Source organism: Sminthopsis crassicaudata, chromosome 3 (genome assembly GCF_048593235.1).
Source record: "Sminthopsis crassicaudata isolate SCR6 chromosome 3, ASM4859323v1, whole genome shotgun sequence".
In the NCBI taxonomy this organism is placed as follows: domain Eukaryota; kingdom Metazoa; phylum Chordata; class Mammalia; order Dasyuromorphia; family Dasyuridae; genus Sminthopsis; species Sminthopsis crassicaudata.
Genome location: NC_133619.1, coordinates 593,124,700 through 593,143,679, shown reverse-complemented (window position 1 = coordinate 593,143,679; position 18,980 = coordinate 593,124,700). Strand labels below are relative to the sequence as shown.

General features: G+C 42.3%; 1 long non-coding RNA gene across 1 annotated transcript in view; it reads left to right on the top strand.

Moving 5' to 3' along the window:
* Positions 1 to 1,167: 1,167 nt before the first annotated feature.
* LOC141563750 (uncharacterized) overlaps positions 1,168 to 18,980 on the top strand; it is a 20,222-nt gene continuing 2,409 nt past the window's right edge. The window contains exon 1 of the long non-coding RNA XR_012488503.1: positions 1,168 to 18,728. This is a non-coding gene — a long non-coding RNA (uncharacterized LOC141563750). The remainder of the gene's footprint in view (positions 18,729 to 18,980) is intronic.

The window sequence follows — 18,980 nt, the reverse complement described above, 5'->3', positions numbered from 1 at the left end:
GAAGGTCACTAATTACAATGGAATTAGAAAACCTTATGAGTACAGCTCTGTGCATGTCTCCATCAATTACAATCCCAAACACTCTGCCTGCCTTCCAAGTGGAGACAGCCTGCTTTGTTTAAACATGTAGCAGATACTTTGGCTCTGGAAAGAAAGCCCAGCTCCCTCCTTTTGTAACAGTTTAATTGAGCTTCAGGGGTGGTATGTGGGAGAGCAGAGCTCCCAGAGTTAGGGCACTTGGGTTGACCCTCGGGGAACCTTGGAATAATCACTTACGCTCCCTCAACTCAGTCCAAATGAAAAAGGGAGGGTGGGGAGTAGGGAGGTTGAGAAATTTATTAGCTTTAAAACTGGAAAAAACTTTAGTCATTGTCTTAAATGGTTTTCAGAAAAGGAAACTGAGGCCAGAAAAGGGGAAGGGATTTGAGAGTACATGACAAGTGGCAGAACTGGCATATGAACCCAGCTCTTAGAATTTCAGATTTCCAACCCTTTCCCTATCTCATCTTTGTCTTAGAAACATTCACGTCCTGACTTTAAAATAACTCCTTGGACAAGAGGAAAAGAATACTCGTGAGGCAAGTAGTAAAGAAATGTAGTTTTCTTTTTTTGGGGGGGGGGATTATTGGGGAAGAACAGTGTTTGGGAGCTGGGGAGGTAGGGCATGGGAGGGGAATCTGTTAAGTAGTTGCTCTGGTCCCTTTGGAATAACTGTTGGGTTGAGGGGGAAATGTGAATATCAGAAATGCAGCTGTCTTACCCCTTTCAGTTCAGTTTAACAGCTGGCTTATGGTACTGCTATCCTTAAGCTTCTACCTAAGAGAAAGATTCCCAAGCCAGAAGGTGAGAGTTCATCTGGTTTAGCCACCTTGAATGAAGCAGGCAGCAAGCTGGGATAGCATGTCAACGAGTGATGGGTACATGTGTGAAGACACATGGCAGCTGCAAGATACAAACCCAAAGTTACTCTGGATTAGTGTCAGGGAGCTGAAACCTTACTATTTGGTCTGTAGATTGGATTTGGCCTTTGGAAACTGAGGTGGGGCCAGTGTCCTGCTGGGAGCCCGCCCGTAGCGTCAGAATTTCATTAAGAAGCCTCAGCTGTTCTGTGTCTGAGGATGAGAGGAAAGGGCTGGGGGGGGGGGGGGGCGCGCACTTGGAGCCTTTTCTCCCTTAGCCTTACTTAACTGGTTTTCACCGACATCCTCCTAGGCCTCATGGTGGTGTGGATGAGACCCTGGGCACTCAAAGGTTGTGCCAGGCTGAGAGAAATTAAAGCACAGGCGTGTTGATAGACTGGATAGCTTGGTTTTGAAGAGGAGACTAATTTTAAGAGAGCTTCATCACTAGGCATGAACCACCAGGGAATTAATTTTTTCTGGCCAATCAAAAAACTTAGGGGGGTTGGGGGAGCGGTGTCTGTGACCGCCCTCAGTGGAGGGAGTGGCCAACTTGATAAAAATCTCCTTGAAGTGTTGAAGAACACAGCTGTTAGCCCTTTTAATGACTGAGCCCCCGGAAGCTTGTTGTAAAATTATCAATAATAATCTTAATGAAGATGACCTCCTAAGAATGGTGAGAGAGGTGCAGGAAGCTATTGGAAGCTTGGGAAATGGGAAAGCTTAAAGCTTCAGGTCGTTCCATCTGCTGCTCCCTCGGGCATGGATGGGAAAAGCAAAGTGGGTCCTGACAGGTGGGGGACAGCACCCCCTGGGGAATGCTTAATTGTCTGAAGAAGTCCATCAGGAAACAAGATACAGATTTTCAGTGACCTGAAAGAGAGAATTCAGCCTGAGCGAGATCAGAATGCCTCCCTCATAACTCATCCAGGCTCTTGCTGCTCTTGTTTTGTGATTGGCAGGATACTGCCTTTGGGACAATCTTGCCAGGGTGTTATTCACTCTCCCTCTTACCCCTACCCCTCCCTTTTTTTCCCTCTTTCCTCTTTCCCCTGAAGTTGTGATTTCATTGGTACAGAAAAGATCTTTCAAGGAAACAACTGATGCAGACCAGCTACCTTAGTGTAAACTATTATCTTAGCTGCCTGGCATTACACTAAAAAGTGGTTTGTCCAGCTTCACAGCCAGCATATCACATAGGACTGAAACCCAAGTCTTTGAAGCTAGCTGCTTCTCTAGTATATTGTGCTGCTTATATCCCCTGTTTTATAAGTGAAGAAATAGAGGTTTAGAGAAAAAAAGTATGATGTCATGAAAAGTACATTGGATTGGCCATCAGGAAGACCAAGTTTCAGTTTGAGCTTATTTCCTGGGTGAACTTGTCCTAGAATACTTCCCCTTATTTCTTGTGCCCCTTACAATCTATTAAGCAGTTTGCTCATGACAGTCCTATGAAAAAGTATATTTATGGGGGCAGCTAGGTGGCACAGTGGATAAAGCCTCAGCCCTGAAGTCAGGAGGGCCTGAGTTCAAATTTGGCCTCAGACACTTATCACCTAGCTTAGTGTGACCCTGGGCAAGTCATTTAACCCCAATTGCCTTAGCCAAAAAGGAAAGAAAGAAAAACTATGTTCTCTATTCTGAGTCCAATACTGGGTCCCTGAGGCCTCCTGCATAATGAGAGGCTTGGACCCTTCCTGCCCTAAAGTTTTATGGCTGACTACAGAGCATAAAATGTAAAGCTGGACTAGACTTGCCCACAGTCACCTAGCTAGTAACTAGACAAGTATTAAGCACATGGGGTACAAATATGGCACATGATGAAACAATCAGTACACTTGGAAAGCAGCAGAGCAAATGCTTCAAACTCCGGTCTCCTGGTGCCTGGCTTGTGCACCCCTAGAAAGTCCTTCAGAGAGTTTGTGATTGAATCCCAACTTGATGATGATTAATTCTTCAAATTTCTGTTTTGCTTTATGATTTCCAGCCTGATCACTCCAGTAAGCACATTTCTAACATCTGTCTCTCTTTTCCTAAATACAGTAAAGTGGCTTAGTTCAACTTTGGTTTGAAAGGCATTCTGCCAAAGGAAACCACCTCCCTATCTAGCTTTTCACATTCGATCTTATTGGAAAATTCATAGAAGAGACCCTGGAGGTGGGAGAGTTGCCTCAGTATCCCCTTGAGCAAGATTCTTATCTTTTAGGGCAAAAATGAACAAGTATTATTTCTTTTGTGAAGCTTTCCCCGATTTCCTCTACCTTTCCTATTAACTGAGTTATACCTCAGTGAGAAAAAGATTATTTGAGGGTACAAGATCCTAAAGGCTAGAAGATAGGAAGTAGAATGGAATGGTTGTAAGTGTAGGTTCCTTCTGAAGTTGCCTACTGGTACATTGGACTTAGAAAACCACATTGGTCTCCCTTCACCTCTCTCTGAATTTGAATTTGTTTCCTAATCTAAAATGAGAATAATCATTGTTTTATTAGCTACTTCACAGGATTGTTATGAGGAACTTGATCTGTAAATTCAAAGAATAGAAAGATGATGTTAATAACAATCCACAAAGTTCTGTATTGGCACTTCATTGCATGAATGAAATGAGCATGAGGATGCCAACAAAATTATTTTGGGAATAAAAAATAAAGAGGTGGCAGCATATATATGTTATAGAGTCCACATAGCTATGTTACATTCTTTAAGAAGAGAATCAGGAGGTACTGGACATAGCAAATGCCAAATAACTTTTTAAAAATGGAATTCATAACATTTTTACAAACAGGAAATGATTGGTTACTAATTATTTCTGAATCAGTAGCTTTTGTTCACTCAGTGTGTTAGAACACTGATTAATATAAATAGCAAATTAAACAAAAATGTCAAATTCAGCATACAATTGAAGCCACTGCAATCTGACTTACTAGTTAAACTGCTGATGCCAGAAAATGTGAAATGGATAAGAATAAATATTGATGTAGACCCCAGTTTCCTAAACTGTGAGTTGCATCTCATAGCAATGGGAAGATTGCAAAATTATGATTTGTTATCAGTAAATGTTTGATTTGTATATTTTATATACCTGAGGTCACATCAAAATTTCTTGGGTAAAAAGGGGTCATGAATGGAAAAACTTATGAAGCCGGACTAAAAGGTACTAAACTTCCCATCCATGACAGTGAAACTATTACATTTGAACATCAGAGTCTTCACTGTGCCAATGAAGAAATAGAAATGTTCCTAAAGAAAACAAAAGGCATTGTTGGTGAATATGTGAGGAAAGAACAGGCTGTCTTTGGCAAGTGATAGCTATCTCTATGGTCACAGAGTTGATGGTTCAGAAAATAATTTTTTCCCCTGAGGCAATTGGGGTTAAGTGACTTATCCAGGGTCACACAGAAATGTTAAGTGTCTAAGTTCAGATTTGAACTCAAGTCCTCCTGACTTCAGGGCTGGTACTCTACCCACAGCATTACCTAGCTGCCCCCAAATAATCTTTTTTTGTATTTTTTTAAGTATAAAAAAGGTTTTGCCAACTTCCTGGAAGATAAAGCTCTCTTCAGCAAGGTATCTCTATGCATGTTAAAGTCATGCACTATTCCTTTAAACATATTACAGCAGAGAAAGAAAGGATGCTTGCCAAGGCTATTTGCTACTGTTGTGGATGATACCTAGTGTAGAGTCCAGATGAAAGAAGGATTTCCTATAGATGGTGAAGTCCTCCAAGTTTTCCTGTTTGCATATGACCTTGTACTAATTTCATCCAGCCCCAGAACATTGCAGAGCTTCCTGAATGGTCTGTAGTCACATAAAATGGCTTGGCCTAACCATTCACATAGAAAAACCAAGTTAATGAAGAACATCTATTGTCCAGACTAGAAATGCATTTGGAGGGACAGGCCATAAAGCTAGTCCAATAGTTCACGTGTTTTTGAGTAGTCGTTATAGATGGACAACAGAATCAAAGCGAAAGGGGTGAACTAACTGAAAAAGAAGTTTTCCCCAAATTTGCCTTAAAAATCAATGTGGTACTTTTAATGACCTCAAGCTTTTTCCCCAAAGAAAGTTCCCTCTTCTTCAGATCAGCAGTATTCCATTGTTGAGGTATGGCAATGAATCATGGGATGCTAAAGTGTTTATTTAAAGAAGTTGTTGCCCAAAAGGCAATGAAGAGGCAAAGTTTATATAAAAGCTATCAAAAGAGAAGATACATGACCAGAAAAAGGTGGATATATTGTGGAGTAAAAGCAAGAGCTACTAGTGGCCAGCCCATAAGCAACATCAGGAGAGAGGAAGGAGTCCTCCCACCCATGGAGAGGACAAACTGGAGGATTTATGGGAGAACAAGCACAGGTGTCGTCACACAGGATGAAAAAGCATCACACCCACAGGAATAAAATCACAAGTATCAAAGCATAATAAAAGACTTTGGGGGAGTAGGGAATGATCACTCACTGTCTTCAAAAATCTCAAGTACCATCTTGTGACAGTAGGCATAGGCTTGTCTTCTATAGCTTCAGAAAGCATGACAGGACCTGAATGGTGTCGTTGAAAGAGCACTGGTTTTTTGAGTCAGTTGGAACCTGCTATGAATGCTATAAGTCGAACGGATTTAATCGGGTGAACTCTACTTCCTCTAAATCCTATGGTCCTAAGTTACCGAAAGGCAGGCTTTGACTCGATGTCAAAGGATTCTTCAACAATCACCTTTTCAAGAGTGGGAAGGACTTCCTTAGAAGACCATTCCTGGAGGTCTAAACTGAAATCAACTGTCTACATAAGAGGAAATGGACCCAGAGAGTAGAAATGCCTTCCTAAAGTCCCAGGTAATTAGATTCAGAATTCAACCCCAGTTCATCTGACTGCAAATCTAGTGCTCTTTCCACTTTATCAGAAGAGAACCAGAGTAGATTAGAGCCCCAAAGTGGGAAGCAGCAAAGAAAGGGACCCATAGCTTCCTTGTTTGTTTTAACAGTTTGGGTTGGTGGAGGGAGAAGAGGAGGTAGAGGCAAGGCCTCTGAGACTAAGCAGCCAGTGGGGACCAGGGCCAAAAAATGTAGCAGGTGAGGATCTAGTCCAGCTGTTGGGAGGGGTTTTCTGAGACATTTCCAGGTATGGAACCCAGCCCCAGCTCTCTCTGCTCAGACTTGCCTGCTGGTGGGGCTCAGCCAGTAGGAGGAAGCTGGATCTGCAGGTGCTGGTAAACAGGCAAATTTCATCTTCCAGCCCTGTCTGTGACTTCCTTTAGGTGGCAGTAAGATGCATGATAGGGCCTCCAGAGAAGGGCACTCCTTTTGGGTACTGTTTGCCAGCCCCACCAGGGTAAACATACAGTACACACTGACCTCAAGCGCTCTGCTCCCACACCCGAGATAGGGCATGGACTCAGGAACCCATATGCTTCAGAGCCATAGGACTTTGGATTGTTGACCAAATTTGGGGAACAGGTGGAGCTTTCTTTGCTCTTGCATCTTTGTCCTAACAGATCTAATAGTCATAGAATCATAGGATTTAAGCTAGAAGGAAGTCTTAGGAATTGCTTAGTTAAGTGTCCCTTTTTCCCCCAGAGGAAAAAAAAAAAAGATTAGGTAAGAGCTTAGCTATAGTTACATACCTAGTTAGTGATCGGCTGGAATTCTCAGCTAGATATTTGTACAGTAAATTCTCAGGTAGCATATTGCTCTAACTCCTTCCACCTAAAGAACCCTTGCTGTCTTCCAGATCTCTGCCTCTCACCTCCCTCCATATGATGGTTGTGATTAGTTGGAATCCTGTGTGTCAGCCTCATAATTCAGTGCAATAACAGTATAAATCTGCTGTGTGCTGAGCGTTTGTGCAATTCCTAGAAAAGATAAGTTTAAAACTCATTATTCATAGGATTCTGGGGTTAGATTTGGATTCAAGTCCAAGCTCTGCAATTCTTGCATGACCTCAAGACAAATGACTGGACCAACTTGGACCTCAGTTCCTTCTTTGCAAAATGAGATAACCTTGGAGTCATTTCTAAGGCTGTACTAATAACAGTGCATTTGAGCTAAGACTGGAGGGACTGATAAGTAGGGAGGAAAGGAGAGGACCAAGGAAGGCTTCTGGGAAGAGACAGTATTTCTGATTTGCAAGCACTTTCACCATTTCATGATCCTCTCAAAAGCTGGCTAAGGGTAATTTGTCTCCATTTGTCCACAGAGAAAGATTCCAAAAGGCATTAGGCTCTCCAAGGGCCTGCCATAGAGTGAGTGAGTGAGTGAGTGAGTGAGCGAGCGAGCGAGTGGCAGGGCTTAAGACATAAACCTGGAGTCCCTGGTGTCCATCCTGGCCTTCCCTCCAGGAGGGGATTATTTGCTGTCCCCTGAAGCCACTGCTGCTACCATTACCACAGTTGGAAACCAAGATGTGGGGAAGAGCCCCCCACTTATAAACAGAATATTAGAGCCGCCAGGGGCCTGAGAATATCTAATCCGGCCCTTAGTTGTATAGATAGAGAAATAGGCTCTGAACTGACTCACCCAAGCAAGCTGCCAAACTCAAGTCTGGTGGTCTTTCTATATCTACCACGACCCTAGAGCAGGCCTGCCAGTCTGGTGTTAGAGCTTAACATCAAGCTGAACCCTAGCTGGCCTCCAGAGAGCCCCCTGACAGCCTCCAGCCGCTGGCGGGCTTAGAGGAGGAAGCGCGGGAACTCACCCGGCCAGGGCGTGAGGTCAGAGGGCTTGGCGGCAAACCAGGAGCCTCCCATTCAGAGGCTGGCTTGGTGCAGCTTGGTTTAGCCCCTCCCCAGCGGGTGCCTGGCTCCGGGCCCGGCCCACAACAACAAAGAGCTGCTCCGCCTCCCTCTGTCCCCTCCTCACCTCCCCTCGGGCTCCTCTGCCCAGTGGCGATGGGGCCCCACTCTGCTGCTAGGATGGGGCCCGAGCCTGCCGGGAGGATATAGGAGTAAGCCACATTTCACTTCCCTGGCAGCAACCCTGTGAGGAAGGGGAGACAAGAATCATTCCCACTTGGCAGATGGAGGCAGGTGCTGCAGGAGCTAGCTTGCCTGTGGTCACCAAACTGCATAGCACCACAGGATCGTGGGGTTTAGGGGACTTCGGGAGCCTTCTGAGCCCACCCCAATATTTTACAGATGAGGAAACAGACCCAGAGCCTAAGGTCACAGCTGATCAGTGTCTGAGTTGGGATTTCATTGGAATACAGATTTTTGAGCTGAAAGAACTCCAGAGATCATTTAGCCCAAATTTCTCATTTTTTGCAAATCAGGAAACAGACCCAGAGAGCTTGAATGACTTGTCCATATCAGTCCACAGCAAACTTTAAGAACCTGCTATGTCTGAGGCTGTGCTAAGCACTGGATATAAAGAGACACATGTATAAGAATCTAGATCTGGTATTCTTTGCTGGGCACCTGACCATCTCTCTTTTCTTACAGCCTAGTTCCGTCTTATCACGTATCCCTATGTGAATGGGGAAAGGTCCCTGGGCTGAGAACTTCCCTTAGGATTGTAGCCAAGCCCAGGGTCCAGCATCTTTTGAGGTACTACCAAGAGCTGACCTCTCAATTCAGAAGATGCCTTTACTAGATGTGTATATGATTGAGAAAGTAATTCGTCTGTTTTCTCACCTGTGAAGGAGGGTGGTTCTCACCAAGTGGACAGTTCTCTGAATGGGTACCTTGCGGGCCATCTATTAGGCGGCCATCTGCAGGAGGGAGCTCCACTTTGTTCCCTCAAATCAATTCCAGTCTTTTTTTTTTTTTTTTCAACCATAAGTCCCTATTATCTCCTCTTAGTTCTTGCTCTCTTTAACCTCTTAGTAGCTGTTGACCTTGTGGATCACCTGCTTGTCCTTGAAACTCCTCTCTCCTAGTTTCTACTGACTATCCTTGGACACAAATCTCCCACTGGAATTTCAGTCAGCTCATGCTAGTTAGCCGTGGGTGCCCAGCAGAGGCACCCTGAGCCTTCTCTCCTTTTATACCGTTTCACTTAGTAACATCAGCTCCTATGAATTCAGTGATCTTCTCTGCTGATGATTCTCACATCCACTTATCCAGCCCTGACATCTCCAGTCTTACATCTCCAGCTACCTGTTGGACATCTCAAGCTGGATGTATGGTACATATATTAAACTCATCTTGTCCAAAACTGAACCAATCTTTGCCCTTCTCTCTCCATATCTCCTCAGCTGAACCTTTCTCACTACTACCCACCCTCTCCCCCAATCCAATTTTTTGGGCAAGGTCATTTTTAAAATGCAGATTTGGCTCATAATCTCCAGGACGAAATAGAAAGTTCTCTTAAATTCAAGAGAATTGAATTCTCTTCATAATTTGGTTCCTTCATGCCTCCTCACACAAACATACACACACATACTATTGACACCAGTGTCCTTTTTGTTTCTTGAACAAGTCTTTCAACTCCAGAAAATTCACTTGCTGTCCCCATGCTTAGAATGCATTTCCTATTCATGTCTCCTCCTGGATTGCTTCCAGTCACAGTTAAGATTTCACCTTCTAAAGGAAATTTTTCCCCGATTCCCATTCATTTTAGTGTCTTCCCTCTATTGATTATCTTATTTATCCAGTATATACCTTTTTTTTTTTTTTTTAGTGCATACTTGTGTTTGAATGTTGTCTCCAGCTTTAGACTAAGCTTCCTGAAGATAGGAACAATCTCTGACCTTTGTTCTAATGCTTTTAGACACACATAGTAAGTAGTTACTTAATAAATGTTTCCTGATTGATCATCTATGTTGGAAGGAACCACAGAACTACACCTCTAGCAGGGATTCTTAACCTGGAATCTGAGAACTTAATTTTTTTTTTCAAATAACCATTTCAGTATGATTTTGTGATCCTATGTGTTCTATTCAGTTAATTGTATGTCTGACTCTGAGGGGAGGTTCTTAGGTTTCACATGAAGGCTCTGGAGTTCTTAATACAAAGATGGTTAAGAACTCTTGTAAGGATGCGGTTCCCACAAAACAAGAGAAGGGAATTGTAAGGGTCTTTTAAATGGGCGGCGCCACAGCGCAAGAGGAGATTGAGTGGCCTGGAAGTAATCTCTATGGATATAGGACTGCCCTGTGGGTGGGATCTTGGCTATATTGAGATAGCTTCGTAATGGGTGATTCTCTCGCTGGTTGGCTGTGTGTGTGACCTCACAGGCCCTTTATAAGCCCACTGCAGACAGCAGTTGCTCTCTTTAACCTGGCTCCCTAGCCTGGGGTAGCTGAGCCAAGCTGATGGGTAGCTGAGAGGTAAGGAGTTTGGTAGTGAACACGTGGGTCTTCAGACCAGGTGTTCACTAAGGAGTTAACAAGTCAGGGCATTATGTAAGCAGGTATAATAAAGGCTTTTAAGATTACATGTGGCTGTTCTTGAGTGTGCTACTGGTTATTAAACTATAGATTTAAGAAATCATGGCCAGAGACCTTTGAAGGCCTCAGAAGAGATGAGCCGGGTAGAGTTGACACTGCAAAGGTCAGTGGTCAAAGGTACTCTGTTGGGCCTAGGACAGACTAGAAATTGTAACTGCCAGGAGGGCATGTTACAAACTCTTAGGTCACTTGTGGAATAAATGGCTTTCTAGTCTCTGAATTGGGTTCAGAGGTTAGCCCCTAATTGGGCAGCTGCTAGGAAGCAAGGCCTTAAAACTCAAAACAAGAAGAGGCATGAGTTACCTGAAGGCTAACCCCAACAGCTGCTTTTTATCTAAAAGGAGAAAGTCTCCTTTATGCAACTCCTAATCCAAGTTGATACACATTGGGTGTGGTTTTTCTGTACATGCTAAGTACACACATGGTAGAATAAAGGTAGAAAACCTGGATCTGAATCTTAGATAAACTTCCCTTTTGTCCAGGTTGTGATTTTGGACAAGCCATTTTCCTTCTCTGAGGCTGTTTCCCCATCTGGAAAAGGAGAATAACATTACTTCTCTGGTCTCCTTCAGAGAGTGGTTGTAAACTATATTTGATCTTGTAATCAAGAGACTAGGGTTCACCACTAGCCCAGACTTTGTGACTTTGGCCAAATGTGACCTCTCTAGTCCCCCTGCTCCCTCATCTGTAAAATGGGGATAATGCTACTTGTCTTCCTTACTTTGTGCAGTTTATATGAGGAAAGCCTCTGTAAACCTATCACATATACTATTTCTTCCTGCCCCCCAAAATCCATAAGCAGGGGTCTTTGAGAGAGCTGATTCGGGAGGTAGGAGTGGGGAATCAGACAAAAGATGCTTTGGTTTCATATGGAATTCCTAATTTTTAGTTCTAAGACTCAGGAAATTTCCTGTTCTGGGAACAGACAATCTCACTTGTCCCAGTCTTCCCAGAGGCCTGAGGGCATCTCCAAGGAGATAGCAGCTTACAGCAGGTCAGCTACTACTTCCCTTTGATTTGGCTACCAATGGCTATCTGTTGGAAGCTGATCAGCACTGGCATTTCTGGGTCCTAACAGGCCCCTGTGGTGGCCCCCAAAACATAGATCAGTAAACTTTTGTTAAGTATGCTAAGGCTAGAGGTACTCAAAAAAGAGCAAAAAGATAGGCCCCTGCCCATAATTTAAGAAGAGAGACATCCAAACAAGGATATACAAATAAACTATGCATCTTAAGTAAATTGGAAATAATAAAGGAAGATACTAGCAGTAAGAGGGATTTTGAAGACGGCAGGGTTTTTGCTGGGAAAGCAGATATAGAGCTAGAGCATTCCCATTTTGGGGTAAAGTCAGCAAAGATGTCTAGAACCCTAAGCCTTTATCTGGAGTATGTATGCCTGCCCTGTTCAGGTGTGAGCGGGCCATCGGAGCAGATGGCACTCTGATCCTCAAGAGATGGACGATGGTCTCGATCTTTGGAATAGAAAATCAGGCTCCAGATATCAGTGAGTGAAAATTTATATTTCTGTATTTAAGTGCATATGTAAGCAGTAGTAGAACTTCCAGGTTTGATGAACCCATGATTTATAAGATGTTTTCCTCACCACTGCCCTGTGAAGCAGGAGTGCAAAGGGCTTAGCATCCCCATCTCATGGGTGAAACAGGCACAGAGAGATAAGGGAATTGGCCACGGGTCACACAACTGGGAAGGGAAATCCAGGACTCCTGACTAAATTCAAGACTTTCCACTAGCCTTTATGGTTGCCAGTTCTTTGAGGGAGACAATGGGTTTTGACTCCAAATGGACTCCCATGACTCCCATGGACCCTAGAGGGAGGAGACCATTGTGGGAGCCCCTATTCTCTGGGTGGCCAAGTCCAAGTTGGAGCTGCTTAATGAGTAGGCAGCTACTGGGGAAGGGATGGAACTCTTTTTTTCCTAAGGCTGGGGCTGACAGAGCTCTGGACTCATTCAGCTCCTCCTCCACCCCTGGGCAAAGAGGTGGTGCTCCCCACCCTTCCCCACCCCATTTCATTATCTTTTGTGGGGCTGGGGAAGGTGCTAGAGACCTGGGTTATATAACCCCAGTTTTGTATGATGCCCAATGCTTCGGGCACAGCTCCTCATTGCGCCTCAAGTTTCCTAATCTGTAAAAATGGCCTAATGGAATCCCAGTCCCTTCCCCTCCCAAAGCAAGGGACCTAGCAGCTAGGTGAGGCAATGGATAGAGTGGCCAGTCTAGTTAGGAAGACGTGAGTCCAAGTTCAGCCTCAGACACTGACTAGCTGGGTGACCCCATTGGGTTAGCCACTTAACCCTGTTTGTCTCAGTTTCCTCATCTGTAAAATGAGTTGGAGAAGGAAATGGAAAATTACTGCCATATCTCTGCCAAGAAAACCCCAGTGAGGTCATAGAGTCAGACACAATTGAAAAATGCTTTACAAATAGGAGTGGTCTTAAATTTTTTTCCCTTCTGGAGTCAAAGGATCTAGGTTCAAGTGCTACTATCCTGGCAAAACTGCTTAAATCTCCCTGGGCTTCAGTTTCTTCATTTGTATAAGGAAAGAATTGTTTGGTTGTGTCTCACACGACCCCAAGCTCACACACTAGGCCGGATTTGAACTCAGGAAGCTGAGTCTTCCTGATTCAGGGACCCTCACCCTTCTAATTCACTCCCTAGCTATTGAAGATCTCCCACCGAAAGAAACGGAGAGATGTAATGAGCAATAGAAGTAGAATCACCAGCTGTGTGGCTGGGGAAATCACCCCTGCTCTCTGGGCCTCAATTTGTTCATCTGTAAAATGGTATTGGACCAATTAAAGTCCCTGCCAAGGCTGAATCTCCTTTGAGAGTCAGTGGGGGAGGTTCAGCTACAAAACTTTCCATACAAAGCTCTTGGCAGGGAAAAGAACCCGGATTTGACTCTGGGTCTCTTTCCCTCGCATCCCCCTTTTGCCCCTCTCTTCTCCATCTCTGAATGCTGTGAAGCTTCTGAACTGGCTTCCCTCAGTGGTCCGGGTCTAGCTCAGCTGTGTAGCTTACGCCCCTGGGCTCCGGACAAAGCTCTCCAAAGGGAAATGGTCTCTGCAAGGGGAGGTTGAGTGCCACAGGCTCACTCTGCCCCCTGGTGGTCCTGAGCCACATGTGCAGATAGCACGCAGTCAACAATTCATTCAGCTGTCCTAAGACCACTCGGAACTTCTCCAGTCAGCTTCCCCCTGCCCCCAATGGGAGGAACAAGTCAATTTATGTAACGGGGGATTGGAATCAAAGAACTCAGGGTGTGAGAGCCTGAGGGCCCTTAAATGTCCCAGCTGGGAAGTGGGAGGACTGGCAGGAAGGTGTCTACAAGTGCTTCTTGTGATTCTCACAATGGGGAGGAAAGTGCTGTTCTTATCCCCATTTTAGAGCTGAGGAAACAGAACAAGATGAAGTGATTTGTCCAAGATCAAACAATTAGTATCTGAGGATGGATTTAAATTTACATCTATCTGACCAGAAGCCCAGTGCTCTACCTACTGCACCACCAGGCTGCCTGTTTTTAGCACAAGGCCTTTCATTTAATCCCCTACCTTTTAAAACCTTTCATAGCTTGCCCACTTACTACCCTAACAATCTTGTAATTTATTCGTGCTGGGTGGTTCAGTGAATTGTGCTCTTGGAAATGGAATTGGGAAGACTTGGAGTTCAAATCAGACTCTGGCAGTTACTAGTTGTGTGATCCCAGGCTAGTCATTTTACTGATTTGCCTCAGTTTCCTTAACTATAAATTGGACATCGGAATAGTACCTTCCTCCCAGGGTTCTGGTGAGGATCAGTGAGATAATATTTGTTAAGGGCTATCCAAACAGAAAGCAAAGGCATGCTGTGATCCAGCCACACTGACCTAGGTCTTGTTCCTTGCAAATTCACTATTTCCTTACTCTACTAGGTGTTCTCCATGCTTGGAATGGTCTCTTCCTGATGTCTCTGGCTTTCTTCAAACTCAGCTCAAAATGGAACCTTTTGCAGGAGAATTTTCCCACTTTGCCAGCTGCTTATGCTTTCCTCTTAGCAGTTAGCTTCAGTCTGATAGTATCTGTCTCTTCCTCCCCCCCTTTCCACAGATACACATATATGTCTTGTTTGTACCTAATTATATATTAGAATGTCACCTCCTTGAGGATAGGGATGTTTCCCCCTTTCTTTGTTTAAAAAAAAAAAAAAAAGCAGTAGCAGGATCAGTTTCCCCCCCCACAAACACTTCTTTCCATATATGCCACAGAGATAGATTCTAATACAAAGTCTTAAGTCAGGAAGGAGGCTAGAACAAACAAAATAACAATTCTATCCTAAAAAGCTATTAGGAATATTCAGGGGAAAAAAGAAAATTATTTTAAAATATCTACAAGCAAAGTCTCAAAAAAAACCTCCCACAAACAAACAAAACACAGTTTAAACATGGATTCAACTAGAATTCTCAGAAATGATGAAATAAGAAGTTAAAGTTGGGTGGGTTTTTTTGTTTATTTTGGGGGGTTTCCATAAATGAAAAAGAAAGCGTAAATAGAAAAAGAGGAAAAGAAATGAGAGCTATAGAAGAAAAAAATTGGAAGAGGAATTCACATCTTGGCATAAGTATAAAACCTAGCTTTAGAACAAACTCCCTGAAAATTTGAATGGAACAAATAGAAGCCAATGACTTTTTAATAAGACAGCAAGAAATGTTTTAAAAATTAAGAAACAAAGGGGGGGGAAAAAAGAAAATTTAAGGTATCTAAAAGCAAAAGCAACCTGGAAGACAGTTCAAGGAGAAAAATTTAAGGATCATCGAAAGCCATGACCAGAAAAAAACAAAAAGGCTAGGTATTGAATTTCAAGAAATATTTAAAGAAAATTATATAAATCTCATAGAATTCAAGGGCAAGGTGGAAATAAAAAGAACCTTATCTGAAAGAAAACCCAAAATGAAAACTCCCAGGAACATCAAAGTCAAAATCCAGAGCTTCCATCTAGATCAAATTAATATTATAAGCAGCCAGAAAGAAAGAATTCAAGTACTGAGGATCCACAGTTAGGATCACACAGAGTTTAATAGCTACCACTATTTAAAAAAAAAAAAAAAAAGAATAAAGCTTGCAATACAATATTCCCAAAAGCAAAGGATATAAACTTACAATAAAGAATAGCATTCAACAAAGCTGAATAGAATCTTAGAAGGGGAAAAATAAATCTTTGATGAAATAAAGGACTTCCAAACATTCCTGATGAAAAAACTAGAGCTACATGGATTTTTAGAAGTGCATACACAGGAGTCATAAGAGACTAAACAAGTATAAACTTTTTGCATTCTCATATGAGGAGAAGAAACCTTTGTTATCTCTGGCTCTTACTATCATCAGAGTCATAGAAGGGAACTAATCAGAGGGTCTGAGAGAGGAATATACTAGATGGCTGGGGAAGGGAGAGGAAAATTAGAGGAAATTATGTCACAAAATTGGGGTGGGCAGGTAGAAGTCTACCAAAAAGAACTGGATGCGGGGAGGGAGGAGGAGTTGATACTTGAACTTCCTTCTCGTCCGAATTGGTCAAAGGAAGAAAGAATGCTTACATACCTACACACAGGTGGGTACACAAATATATTTGATTCAATAGGGAAATAGGAGGGAAAGGAGAAAAGGAAAGGGAAAGAAGTTATTTCTTTTAGTAAGGCAATCAAGGATAATGACTTCTCAGGGTCATACAACTAGTAAGTGTCAAGTGTCTGAGGTCCAATTTGAATTCAAGAGTCTCTGGACTATTGCTCTATTGAACCACTTAGCTCTCTGGGAAAAATCAAAGGATTAGTCCTAAGCATACATACTCTAAGGATGTACAAAAACACAACTCTTTGTGCTGGCAAATAATTAGAAAATAAAGGGGTATCCATTAAATGGGAAATGGCCGAACAAATTATTGGATATAAATGTGATGCAATACAGTTGTAAGAAATGGCAAAGAGGTTGGTTTCAGAGAAATCTTAGAAATTTAGTATGAATTGGTACGGAATAAAGTGAGGAGGATTAGAACAATGACAATAGTATTGTAAAAAACAAACAAACAAAAAAAAAAACTATGAAAAACTTGGGAACCCTCATCAACAAAATGGCCTACCATGATTCCAGGGGATCGTTGTTAAGGAAATTAAAGATTTTGCATTATATGAGGTGGATTCAGAGCACAGAATGAGACTTTATTTTTTTTTAACATGACCAATGTGGACATTTATTATTTCATGATTCATATTTGTTACAGTTTTGCTTTCTTTCTCAATGGGGGGAGAGTGATAGAGGGAGACACAGAGAGAAAACAGACTTACTAATTAAAAAGTTTTAGTTAGCAGACCAATTCTGAACCTAGGAGATTTCAATGGAAAGACAGAAGAAAGCAATTCCAGGCAAGTGCCCAAAGGGAATCGTTTGTAGTGAAAGGAAGAAATGGAGGGAGGAAACCTTTCCTTTTAGTCTCCTTCCCCTTCTTCTAAAGGATGAATTTGTGTACTTCAGATGACCAAAAGGATTTAGACTTTCTAGTAATATCCCTGGAATAGTTGACTGTAGTATGTAGAAGCTTAGGGGAAAATAAGAAACAGCAGCTTCAAGGACTCTAGAAGGAGCCAAGAAGAAAGCTATCTTTTTCTTGATTATATATGTTTGTGACAAACTTTGCTTATCTTTTAAAGAAATTTGATCTTTAAAAAAATTTTTTTTCAATGGGGGAAATAAAGGGGAAGAGAGAAATTTCATACTAAAAATTTTTAGAAAGACAACATCTGGAAAAACTAGAAAGCAGTTGGATAGAAAATAAAACTATTCAACTAAAAAAAAAAAAAAAAAAAAAAAGGCAACCTAACCTGTGTTTAAAGAGAACTTTATGAATACCCTTCAGGTGGAAAAAAGGTTTTTCAGTAGTCAAAAGCTAAGAGTTGACCCTTTACCCCAAGTACTTTTTAACCTTGAACCCATTTTCTGGGCTTGTGGGAGAGTGTGTCACAGACACTTAAGGGGATGTTTTGTACCAATTATTTATAATATCATCTTAGTAAATATAGCTTTCTCAAAGTGGATTAAGTCTAGCTGAATAATTGATATGGCTATGGGAGAAAAAAAGAGTACCTGTGGGGACTTATGAGCTATAGCATAATAAAGACATTTTCCTAGTCATCTACTTGAATATTGAGGAGGAAAGTTGCAGTCACCCTCTGGGGACTTGGATCTCCAGGACTAGTGGAGCTTGGGAGAGTGAGCCTCAGAGCTTCTCTTGCCTTTGTATCCCTAAGACAGCATTCTCAAGTACAGTGTCTGGTGCACAGCTGACTGATAGATTTACATTAATAAATGTATACTGAATGAAACTGAACCTTACATTAATCCAGTCCAACCCCCTCATTTTATAGATAAAGAAATGGGTGACAGAGAAGGCAACCTGTTGGCAGACTTGTGACTTGAGCTCTCATCCTTTGACTCCCAGTATGGCGTTGTTACCACCACACCACATGAGGTGTCTAGAGTTTTCCTAGATTTTGAGGGAAGGTTGGTGAGGTTTAAGACAAGTAAAATATGACATACTATTTTCCTGAGGTAGCCCAATCACCAATCCCCTCTGCACTCCCCACCCCCAACTTCCAGATAAAACAAAATCCAGCATCTAGGCCTAGTTAGAAAAGGTTCTCCACTGATTGGCTCTGTGACTTTGGGCAGTCTGCTTCAACCTTCTGAGCCTTAATATCCTCATCTGTAAAATGGGGTTAAAATTCTTCCTCATATGGGAAATGGCCTCCCATGATAGAGGTGCATGAGACAGGGGGGAGCTGAATCTGTGAAAGAATTACTACGAGAAATGATAACTGGCTGAGAAGGAAAAACAGCTCCATCTTATTTATCACACTGTCTCTAAACTGAGCTGCTTTTTAAACTTTCTCATTGGGGAATAGTAGCAGAGAAGAAAGTGGTCAGGGGGAGGAAATCACTGAATAATATTCAGGGTTGTTTTTCTTTTTCAAATGGTGTTTTTAAATGTGCATAGAAAGCAGAAAAAGCTATAAATAGGACAGGAACCTCTCACAGTTAAAATGAAGGCAATTAAGAATCTTTATACTGATGAGCAGCCAAGTAAGTGTCTGGGATAATACTGGAAGTGAGAAAAAAAGTAAAGATTTTCTTCACAGTGGAAAATAAAACCAAATTTAGTTAAGTAGTGGCTACTGATCAGTGCATTGTACTCATTTACATTTATGTCTTTAACTTGGGTTAGAAGAACAACATCTATAAGAAAATGTGGCTATTTATCAAGACATGTTATTCTTTTAATTAAAAAATCATTGGGGAAAGAGGGTCCGTGAAAAGAAAAAGCAAGTGGATCATTTCCTTGAAGTACTACCTGGAGGAACATTACTTCGAGGACCGTAAAGCACTGTTTCCTTGATGGCAGCCATTTGGAGGTAAAGCATAATAAATGTTTGTGAAATGTAGGAAGGAATGTATGAATGAATATGGGAGAGGAACTGACCTGGAACTTGGCTTATAAGGCCAACCTTAATGAATCGCCTCAAACAAAGGGCTATTCCCCTTTGCTCTTTGGGAACAATCCTTTACTTCCTCAGGGACTATTTCTTAACCCACTGGATGGTCCCTCCATGGGTCATAGCTGTTGGAAAATGTGCTTGAAAAGGCTATCCCCATTCCATAGGAAC